This window comes from Aquarana catesbeiana, linkage group LG03 (assembly GCF_042186555.1).
Source record: "Aquarana catesbeiana isolate 2022-GZ linkage group LG03, ASM4218655v1, whole genome shotgun sequence".
Lineage (NCBI taxonomy): Eukaryota > Metazoa > Chordata > Amphibia > Anura > Ranidae > Aquarana > Aquarana catesbeiana.
In genome coordinates, this window is record NC_133326.1 from 571,183,292 (window position 1) to 571,195,574 (window position 12,283).

Here is a 12,283-nt window from a genome sequence, read left to right on the forward strand (position 1 = left end):
TAGCTGACAATAAACCGTTGATGGGCAGAGTTGGGAATCCTTGGAATTTAGAAAAATAGGATTAGGTGTTCCCAGAACCTCAGCTTGTGGGTACGCAGAGTATTTTTAGGTAGCAGTCTGCCATGGTGTATTAAAGCACTGGCCAGGTAGATCATATGTATTTCCATAGTTTTTCTAGTTAGACAACAGCATAATTTTAAAGTTTAACCATCCTCAAAACTAATATTTAAATTTCAGGCAGTTGCTGGCTGGTTGAATCACCCACTGGTTTTTAAAGTGGAACTAAACTCTCTCTCAATCAATAAGAACTATATTTAATTGCCTCAAAAATGATGTCATACTTTCCAGAAGTCATCATGGGTAGAGGCGGCTCTCTAATTAGGCAAAAAAGGCGACCGCCTAAGGCCTCGCGCTCCTAGGGGCCTCGCGGCCGCCAAATTTGCTTGATGTGTGTGGGAGAATGAGAGGGAATGTCTCCGGTCAGTGTCCCCAAGCTGGCTGGGTGAGCGGGGCGGTAAAGGATCGCCATCTTTCATATACTGCGCTGCCTGCTGCAGCGGAATTGTAGGGGAGGTGGAGGCGGAGCTTCCGGGCTGGTCGCTGCTGAACCCACCAGGACAAAGGGGCGGGGAGGCCTCGTAAAAATGCCGCTTGCTCCGCAGTCCGCACCGCCGGTACACTGTCTGCAGCAGAGCAGTGAGAGTATGCTGTGTGTCCAACCGACCGACACATTCACTTCCCTGTCAAGCGAAGTGATCTCCGCCCGGCAGGAGCTTCCTAGTCCCGCCCGGCATGATGTCATTCACAGGCCGGGATGAAAGGGCAGAGGAGAGTGCTGCTGCAAAGACCTGCGAGGAGCCAGTGAAGCCCCGTGTAAAAGTGCAAGTAAGTTTGCAGAGGCTTAAAACCTTTCCTAAGGAACTGTTGTCAACTGCATGAAGTGTTTAACTTTTTGGGGGGGGGGGGGGAATTTACATTGGTATTTGTAATATGCAGCATGAAGGGGGTTATTGCATTACTATACATTAGTGACCAGTGGCTGTTAATTAACCCCTTTGTGCTTCATTAGTGATGCCAGTATCAGTGTTTATTAACCCTTTCATGCTGCACCAAATAGGGGTTAATTAACACTGACACTGGTCACTAATGCATCAGTGGCCAGTGGTGTATTTGATACTGCCCACCTCCATACACTCCGCACCCCTCTCATGTACATACTACCCCCACCATACACTCCGCACCCCTCTCATGTACATACTACCCACCTATATACACTCCGCACCACTCTCATGTACATACTACCCACCTCCATACACTCCGCACCACTCTCATGTACATACTACCCACCTATATACACTCCGCACCCCTCTCATGTACATACTACCCACCTCCATACACTCCGCACCCCTCTCATGTACATACTACCCACCTCCATACACTCCGCACCCCTCTCATGTACATACTACCCACCTATATACACTCCGCACCCCTCTCATGTACATACTACCCACCTCCATACACTCTGCACCCCTCTCATATAAATACTACCCACCTCCATACACTCTGAACCCCTCTCATGTACATACTACCCACCTCCATACACTCCGCACCCCTCTCATGTACATACTACCCCCACCATACACTCCGCACCCCTCTCATGTACATACTACCCACCTATATACACTCCGCACCACTCTCATGTACATACTACCCACCTATATACACTCCGCACCCCTCTCATGTACATACTACCCACCTATATACACTCCGCACCCCTCTCATGTACATACTACCCACCTCCATACACTCCGCACCCCTCTCATGTACATACTACCCACCTATATACACTCCGCACCCCTCTCATGTACATACTACCCACCTCCATACACTCTGCACCCCTCTCATGTAAATACTACCCACCTCCATACACTCTGAACCCCTCTCATGTACATACTACCCACCTCCATACACTCCGCACCCCTCTCATGTACATACTACCCCCACCATACACTCTGCACCCCTCTCATGTACATACTACCCCCACCATACACTCTGCACCCCTCTCATTTACATACTACCCCCACCATACACTCCGCACCCCTCTCATGTACATACTACCCACCGCCATACACTCCGCATCCCTCTCATGTACATACTACCCACCGCCATACACTCCGCACCCCTCTCATGTACATACTACCTGCCCGCATACCCTCCACTTTCCTCTCCTACTCAAGTTTACCGCCATTGTACAGTAGGAGCCCCTACTAGGGAGAAGGTGACCCGTGCCATACAGAAACATTTGTATGTGTGGCTAAATTATGCTACCTATTGGGCATGGCTTTTGTTTGATTAGAAATTTTAGTCTTTTTTTTTTTTTATTTATTTTTTTAAGTTTTTTGGTGAGTTTTTTGGTTTCTTTGGTGAGATATCAGGGGTCTAAACATACCCCTGAAGTCTCACTTTTGAGACAGAGAAAGGAAATAAGGAAACACATTTCCCAGTTCCTTTCTCTGTAGCTTCAGCTGCACTGCAGATGAATGAACAGGAGACAGAGGCTCCTGTTAATTCATAAACTAAAGCAAAGTAAACACAAATCAGTTCCAATCACTCACTGTGTTCGTTTAGAAAAGGTAAGGGCCTTTTCCCAGCCTCCATCCTGAAGACCCCCCCCCCCCCCCACACACACACACACACACACACACACAGCAGTCAGCGTGAGGGCAGAGGGGGGAAGTCGGCAGCGCTGTGGGGGGGCACACCGTTATTTTCTATCGCTTGGATTATTTTTCCCATTATGGGTGTGAGTGGGGCCTCATGTCTAAGTTTTGCCTAAGGCCTCACAAAGCCTAGAGCTGCCTCTGATCATGGGCATTTTATCTGGAGGAGGGGCTTTTTTAGCTAAGCATGCCCTCCTGCCTGCATGCCTGAGCTAAAGGCAGATGGAGTCCAGGAAGTAAATGCTACATGAATCACAGTGTTAATTTTAGTTTTAGGACTAAAATGGCATTTTAGTTTTAGTCCCATTTTAGTCTTCTGCAATTGTTTTAGTTTTAGTCGTATTTAGTCGACTAAATCTCCAGTACATTTTAGTCGACTAAAATGTCCTATGTTTTAGTCGACTAAAATCTCCAGCACATTTCAGTAATTGCAATTTAGTTTTAGTCATAGTCTTTTGACTAAAATGGCATTTTAGTTTTAGTCTCATTTTAGTCTTAGGACTAAAATGGCATTTTAGTTTTAGTCTCATTTTAGTCTTTTGACCAAAATGGCTTTTAGCTTTAGTCGTATTTTAATCACCTCAATTGTTTTAGTTTTAGTCGTATTTTAGTCGACTATTATTTATTTATTTTAGTTACTTATATAGCGCTTTACATATACATTATACATTCACATCAGTCCCTACACCCTCAAGGAGCTTACAATCTAAGGTCCCTAACTCACATTCATACATACTAAGGACAATTTAGACAGGATCCAATTAACCTACCAGCATGTCTTTGGAGTAAAATGTTTTAGTCGTTTTAGTCGACTAAATTAACACGGATGAATCATCTGCCCTTACTTAACCACTTCATTACCCGGCTATAGTAATATGATGTCCGCAGGAGGGATCTCCCATCCTGGGCGGGCATCGTATGACGTCCTGGGTTTTCCGGCCGTCTAGGGGGCACGCGCGCACCCACCGCGTTGCTCGGGACCCGGTGTGCGTGCCCGGCGGCTGCGATGTCCTCCGGGCACCCGCGATTGTCTGTGAACACAGCAGGGCCGTGGATCTGTGTGTGTAAACACACAGATCCACGTCCTGTCAGATGAGAGGAGACCGATGGTGTGTTCCTAGTACAGGGGAACACCGATCGGTCTCCTCCCCTTGTGAGTCCCCTCCCCCTACAGTTAGAATCACTCCCTAGGAAACATAATTAACCCCTCGATCACCCCCTAGTTTTAACCCCTTCCCTAACAGTCACATTTACACAGTAATCAGTGTGTTTTTATAGCACTGATCGCTGTATAAATGTGAATGGTCCCAAAAATGTGTCAAAAGTGTCCGATATGTACCCCACAATGTCACAGTCATGAAAAAAAACACAGATCGCCACCATTACTTGTAAAATAAATAAATAAATAAATAAATAAATAAAAAAACAATAAATCTATCCCATATTTTGTAGACGCTATAACTTTTGCGCAAACCAATCAATATACGCTTATTGTGATTTTATTTACCAAAAATATGTAGAAGAATACATATCGGCCTAAACTAAACATTTTTTTTTTAAATTGGGATATTTATTATAGCAAAAGTCAAAAATATTGTGTTTTTTTCAAAATTGTCACTCTTCTTTTGTTTATAGCGCAAAAAATAAAAATCGCAGAGGTGATCAAATACCACCAAAAGAAAGCTCTATTTGTGGGGAAAAAAACATAAAATTTTCATTTGAGTACAGTGTTGCATGACTGCGCAGTTGTCATTCAAAGTGCGACAGCGCTGAAAACTAAAAATTGGTCTGGGCAGGAAGGAGGTGAAAATGCCCAGTATTGAATCGGTTAAAGTGGTTGTTAAGCCACTAGGAGATCTTTACATCATTCTCATTGTTAGATAAAAACCTGTCTCCTAGTGCCTGTGCTTTATTAAAAAAAAAAAAAGCAGATTTCTACCTGTTTTAACAGCGTCTCCCGGCGATTACGTGACTCCTGGCTCTCTCCTCTCCCCATCTAATAGCTCCAGCAGGCGGGCCGCGAGATTCCCCCACTGATGTCAGGCGGGGAGGAGAGGAGGGGAGAGCCAGGAGTCACTTGATCGCTGGGAGATGCTGTTAAAGCAAGTAGAAATCAGCTTTTTTTAAATAAAGCACAGGCACTTGGATACAGATTATCTAACAATGGGAAAGATATAAAGATCACATAGTTTATAGTTTTGTAGCAGCGGGGAGAGCAGCAGAGCGGCGCTAGTGAGAGCTGACAGGCAGGGAGGGCACAGACACAGGAGAGCAGGGCTACGGATGATGGAGGCATGTAAACTGACCACGGTGTCCGGGCTCAGCAGCCATAATGAACTGTGGTCAGTTTACAGAGGGGAGGGCAGAAACTAGCAGGATCAGCCAGGTATTTCAGGTGTTACATGGGGCCAGATTACACCGCACAAACACTGTGCTGTATAATATGCTTTAAGGGATGTATTTTTTTAGGGTTACAAACACTTTAAGATGTCCACATTAGAAATGCTTGTGGGGAGCGTGATGACGTAGAGCGCATCACGGAGGGAGGGAGGTGAGAGTGTCTGCCTGAGAAGCGGACGCTCCTAGGATCCCTGAAGCGCGCGCTATCCCGCCGCCGCACAAGGAGAACTATGCACGATTACAGTGCGTAGTGGAAGACCCCCGAACGCCACCTCGAACGCCGCATCTGAAAGACCCCGGACCCCAACGGGAGAGGAGGAGAGGGAGCTCCATGCACCGTTGTGGAGCTACGAAAGGAGGTGCTGAGTGAAAGCCGACGGCGCCCGAGGGAGGTTTGGTCAGTGTCCCTCCCCCCCCCCACCCCGCGGCTCCCCCCCCCGTCTATCATCAGACACTGTGGAACCTACATGAACGCCCGCTGAGTCTGGGATTGGTAATGTAGGAACAGTTTGCTGTTTATCTGTTTTTTTTTTCTTTCTTTTTTCCCTATCTATGGGATATGTGGTACACTGCTGTATTGCCAGATTCAGGAAAACAGAAGTTAATTAGGAGGAACGTAGCTGAAAGTATTTGACATATCTGTTTCCCTTTGTTGCGTGGAGCAATGAAGCCTGATTGAGCCTGTATGAGAGAAACAGGGCTTTTATGAAAGTTCTGGTGAAAACGGGAGAGGGGGGAGGAAGAGGGGTAAATAAATATATGGAAGTAAATTCAGCTTATACTTTGCCATTCCTGGGTGGGAGTGTAGAGCGGTGTACCAATTAAAAGAAAAGGGGAGAAGGAGAGGAGGGGGGAAAGGGAAAGGAAAGAAAGAGGAAAGAAGGGGAAGAAAAAAAAAAAAGAAAAGAAAGACCTGCTGATAAATATAAAGAAAAGGAACGCAAGCTATAACTATCTGGAAGGCAAATAGAAGATCGCAGGGTGGAGACACTCAGACAGAGGCTTCTCTGAGATACGGATGCGGGGAGGGCCTGGGTCCCGACTAAGGAGGTATTACCCCCCTGGTAAATCGAGTTATACAAAGAAAGGACTAGCCGGAATTGTCCCAAATCAACAATCACCTGGGTCAGCTCTCTCAAAGGTATAGCACCTCACAGGCGAAGGGAGGAAATAAGATTCAAACCTGGGGAAACAAACAGGAGTCCCGAGAAAGAAGGGAGCAATGAATAAAGCAGCAACAAAATCAGGAAAAGGGGGAGCACCTAAAACCCCAAAGGATAAGACAGCTGGAAGCTCAATAAAACAGTTTATGACCCAAGGTGGGAGTCCAAAGGGTGGGGAGCAAGGAGCCCAAGGAGGAGGAAGAGGGGGAACCCCAAATAAAACGGGGGACAAGAAGGCACAGTCCAGGGAGAACTCAATAATTGAAAGTGAAGGAGATATAAGTCGGATGGAAGAGAGAAGAACAAGCGCTCAGATGCTTTCAAAAGAGGAATTGGGAGACATGTTCCAAAAGCTTGAGATCTCAATTAAAACAGAAATAGGCCTGGTGAGAGCAGACCTAGGAAGCCTGTTAGAAAGAGTAGAACTAACGGAGGGAAAAACGGAGGAACTAGAAAGAGAGATAATAAACCTCAAAGAACAAATAAAAACTACCAAACAAAATCAGCAGAAAATCCTGTATAAGATCGAGGATCAGGAAAACAGAGATAGAAGACAAAATATAAGACTTCGTTATGTTCCAGAAAATAGAGGAGAAGACCTGAGGAAGGTGGTCCCCCTAATATTGGGTCATCTGCTGGGAGAGGAGGTAGTGGAATTCCCCAAAATTGAAAGGATCCATCGTGTGGGAAGAATATTTAAGTCAGACCACCAGAGGCCGAGAGATGTTATAATCAGGTTTAGATACTACGAAGATAAAGCGGCAATTATATCCAAATTGAGAGGCAAACCTCCGCTAAAATTTGAAGGGTCAGAGATCCAAGTATACACAGACCTCGCTCCCGAAACCTTAGCAAGGAGAAAGCTCCTGAAACCCTTACTGGACCAGATGAGAGAGCTAAACATAAAATATAGTTGGGGGTTTCCGGCGTGCCTAATGGGCTTTAGAGATGGAAGATCAGCAAGATTGAGGTTTCCCGAAGAATTAAAGGACTTCTGTGATAGACTTGGCATGAAAGAGCTGGATTTGCCGGGTTGGGTGGAGGGGTGACCTGTGTTTTTTTATTTATTTATTTATTTATTTTTTTGGGGGGGGGTGAAAAGAGCTAGAGAGCGGGGGGGCGGCGGGATGGGGGAGGAGTTTCCGTGGTAACTGGAATACCCCTCTTTGCTTAAAACATCACACAGGGGTGGGTAAGGGACACACTCGTGCTCCCACCTCATACAGTCGATTCGTTAGGCTACATGGTATCCATGGCGCTTGGCGAATGGGGAGCCAGGAGTTGGCTGGGGGGAGGGGTGGGGGGGGTGGGTGAGGGTGAGGGGAAGGGGAAACTCTGTGTACAAGGGAGTAAAAGGGAAAGAGGAAGGGGAAGGATGAAAGTAAAAAAGAGGAAAGTGTGGAGTAGTTCAGTAATGCAGGTCCAACAAAAGAATGAAAACGGATGAGGGGATGAGGAAGTTAAATTTTATGACCTATAATGTAAAGGGTCTAAATGAGCCCATGAAGAGAATTAAGATACTGAGGGAATTGGAGAGATACAAAGCGGGGGTGGTGTTTCTCCAGGAAACCCATTTTACATGTCATTCTAGGAGTAAGATATGGTCAAAGGTCTATCCAAGCTGGTTTTATGGGGATTCAATTACTTCAAGGGCAAGAGGAGTGGCAATAGGAATAGCAAAAGGGGTAAATTTTAAGGTGGAAGAGAGATTAACGGACCCGGGAGGGAGGTACATATTTCTGAAGGGCTCCCTGGAGGGATGGAGCTGTACACTGGCTAATATTTATGTTCCGAACAAAGAGTCGAGTGGTTTCTTAGTGAAAACATTGGAAAAATTAATGGAGTTTAAAGAGGGAGGTCTGATAATGATGGGTGACTTAAATATGTGTATGGCACCGGAGGTAGATAGTACGTCGCGTGCGCTGGGGACAATGAACGAGAAACTAAGGAAGTTAAAATGGAAGCTTCACCTATGTCAACTGGTGGATATATGGAGGGTTAAGAACCCAAACAAGAAAGATTTCTCGTTCTACTCCTCAGCGCACGGGACGTACTCTAGGATCGATTATATACTGATTGAGCATTCATTACTGGACAGAGTGGTGGAGTCTAGGATAGAGGTGATCACTCTGTCGGATCACGCTCCAGTTAGTATGGAAATGTACGTTTCAAAAACTCAGAGAACCCCATTAACCTGGAGATTAGACGAAGATCTTTTACAAGAAGCAGAAAATGTAAAGAAAATAGAACAGGAACTAAAACAATACTTTCTAATAAATGATACAGGTGAGATCGCCGGATCCTCCTTGTGGGAGGCCCATAAGGCCTACATAAGGGGGATAATAATGAAGATAGGGGCAATAGGGAAAAGGGAAGCAAAAGAGCAAATTAAAAAACTAACTGAAGAAATATATAAATTAGAGCAAGAGCATAAGAAGGGCTCGGGTCAAGGGAGGAGAGTCCATCAAAAATTAATTCAGAAAAGGGAGGAATTAAAAGATCATATAGACCTTGAAACAAAAAAGGCATATTATAAGGCAGCAAAAGAAAGATACCAGAGTAGAAACAAGAGCAGTAGATTACTAGCTAAAATATTAAGAAGGAAAAAAGCTAGAAACTACATAGAAAAAATTCAAAATAGTAAAGGAGTAATGCTCCATACAACAAGAGAAATAGGGGAATCCTTCAGGGAGTACTATAGGGAGCTATACTCAGTGGATAAAAGTATAAGGCAAGATGGTGCACAAGATAGGAAGATAGAGGAGTTTCTCAATAAAGCTAACCTGCCGAAGATCACTGAAAACGATAAGGACATCTTAGAATGCCCGATATCGATAGAAGAGATAAATAAAGCGCTCTCTGAATCAGCTCCAGGTAAAAGCCCGGGTCCGGATGGATTTACCAACATGTATTATAAAAAATTTCAAGAAATATTATCCCCTAGACTCTGTGAGTACATGAACGGGCTGGGTAAGGACTTTGAGCTGAGCAGAGAAGCGCTCAAAGCAGAGATTACGGTTATCCCAAAAGAAGGGAAAAATGCTACGATATGCTCCAGTTATAGGCCAATATCGTTGATCAATACGGATGTAAAATTATATGCCAGAGTCTTAGCAAACCGGTTAAAAGAGACACTTAGTGACTTGATACACCCTGATCAATTGGGGTTTACCCCCAAAAGAGAAGGGCGAGATAATGGCGTGCGAGCACTGCTTTTGCTTCAGCATATTAAGGACAGGGGACCCCCAGGTCTACTCTTGTCTATAGACGCGGAAAAAGCGTTTGACAGAGTAGACTGGGGGTTCATGTTCCAAACTCTTAAATGTATGGGACTGGGCCCGAAAATGATCAATAGAATACAGGCTCTGTATAACCACCCCACGGCTTCGATAAGAATCAACAGTTCCCCATCGGAGGCTTTTGAAATGGAGAGGGGGACGAGACAGGGGTGCCCCTTGTCCCCCTTGCTCTTTGTCCTTTCCTTAGAACCACTGTTGGCAGTAATAAGGGCAGATCCAGATATTTGGGGTTTCCGGGTTGGGGATGAGGAGCACAAAGCCGCGGCTTTTGCCGACGATGTCTTGCTTTTTATAACCAACCCGAGAATTACAATGCCAAATATCCTTAGAGTTTTGAGTCAGTACGGAGACGTGTCAAACTTCAAAATGAACTCGGCAAAATCGGAAATCCTGAATATTAACTTAAGTAAGAGAGAAGAAAGTAAGCTGAAACAGGAATTTAAATTTATTTGGAAAAAAGAAATAAATTATCTGGGCATAAAATTGGCAAACTCATTGGGGAAGATCTTTAAATTAAATTTTATTCCATTGTTAGACGAAATAAAAGCTGAGAGCAAAAGGATAATAAGTAAACCACTTTCATGGATTGGACGCATCAATGCCATTAAGATGATATTACTACCTAAAGTCATCTATAAATTACAGATGCTCCCATTAGATATCCCACAGTATTATTTTAGAAAACTTAAATCAATCATTATGAGAACTGTCTGGAAAAACAGAAGGGCCAGAGTGTCTTTTGACATTCTAAAACAGGAGAAAGAGAGAGGGGGTCTGGCGATGCCCGATATTCAGGGGTACTATAAGGCAACACTGGTGTCAAGAGCGATAGAATGGTTTAGAGAGAATACACAGAAAAGATGGGTGAATATAGAGAATAGTCTGAGTAAGGCACACTTAGGACACATGATTTGGAACCCTCCACACTATAGAGTATTAGATGACAACACACATTCACTGACAAAGGTGGTTCTTAGAATATGGGACGTTGTATACAAACATGTAAATAAAACATACAATTCTCCTCTAATTTCACTTTGTGAAAATGATTATTTTGCTCCGGGGAAAAAGGAAATTGGGGGGAGTTGGATTAAAAATGTAAGGGTACAGCTGAGAGACATAATTAAAGATGGAAAGATTGACACATTTCAGGAATTAAAACACAAAACAGACACATGGGTCTTAGACCATTGGAGATATCTTCAGTTAAGGCATTTTGTCAATCACTTATCGCACCCAATAAGGTCAGGGGAGGAGTTATCAGATTTGGAAAAGATATGTTTGACGAACACTACTAAAGGTATAATTTCAAAAATTTATAAAATGGGACTGAAGACGGGTAGCAGGGAGGTACCACCATACAGCACTAAATGGGAAAAAAAAATTTTGTATGTGGATTTTTGTATCAATTAATAAAAGTTATGTATATTTGTAAAGAAAGCTACAAATGATGTGAAAAAAGGAGAGATACTGATGACACTGACAAAGTGGATACAGTCTCGAATAAATCACTGAGGTGGCAAAAAAAAAAAAAAAAAGAAATGCTTGTGGGGTGTTTTTCAAAGTGATTTCTCAGCAAAATAAAGCATGGAGGCATAGATGGGGGAGTTTGCTTTGTTTTGCTTTAATATCCTCCAGGGAAAGATCTCCTTCATTGTGCTGGGTAGCTAAGAGGGTGGGATTTTACCAGAAACTGTTTTTGGTGCTTCCAATATTGGTTATTTTGTGAAGAACATTTGGGCTGACATTCAAATTGAAAGTATGTCATTCAAAATACTGAACTGATAAAATGTGCTCTGCTGCCCTCTGGTGGAATAATAATTGAACTATATTTTTTCTTTTTAAATACACTGCTCAAAAAAATTAAAGGAACAATTTGAAAACACATCACCTTACTTTCAACTGTGGTTTTCTGTGCTCATAGTGTCTCCCATGTCCGCCCTGGGGGAACTACCCCCTTTACGGGTGCCTCTCTTGGTACTGCACTTAAACCTAAATTTACTCACCTTTGAAATCTGTTTATAACTGCTCATTTATGAAATTATATTCACTCTTGTAGATGTTTTTGACTGAAGAAGCGGTGGATACCGTGAAACATGTAGAGGATTTAGTCAGGATAACATTTAAGTCTTTCTTTATTAGGACCTATGTGCCCATTACTTGTTCTCATTACCGTGCATGGTATTGTGTGCACAGTGTATGTACTTTTGTACCAACTGTTTTTAATAAAGTCTATTTTCTAATAAATTGTTTCATTTTTCTTTTAACTGGTTCAATTCTTGGGTACCGAGATAGCCCACGACACTCTAGTGCTATAGAGTATGTTTGGAGCAGCTCCAGGCACTTTCCCTCTTTCCAATATCCATATTTAAGGATGATGGTACCCACCCCTATCCCCATATCACCTTGAATGAGGCTTCATCTACTTGAAAACACATCAGATCTCAATGGGGGAAAATATCATGCTGGATATCTATACTGATATGGACTGGGTAATGTGTTAGGAATGAAAGAAATGGAAATTAAAATCATCAACCTACAGAGGGCTGACACCCCGAAAATCAAAGTGAAAAAATGATGCAGCAGGCTAGTCCATTGTGCTGAATTTTCATTGCAGCAACTCAAAATGGTACTCAGTAGTTTGTATGGCCCCCACATGCTTGTATGCACACCTGACAACGTCAGGGCATGCTCCTAATGA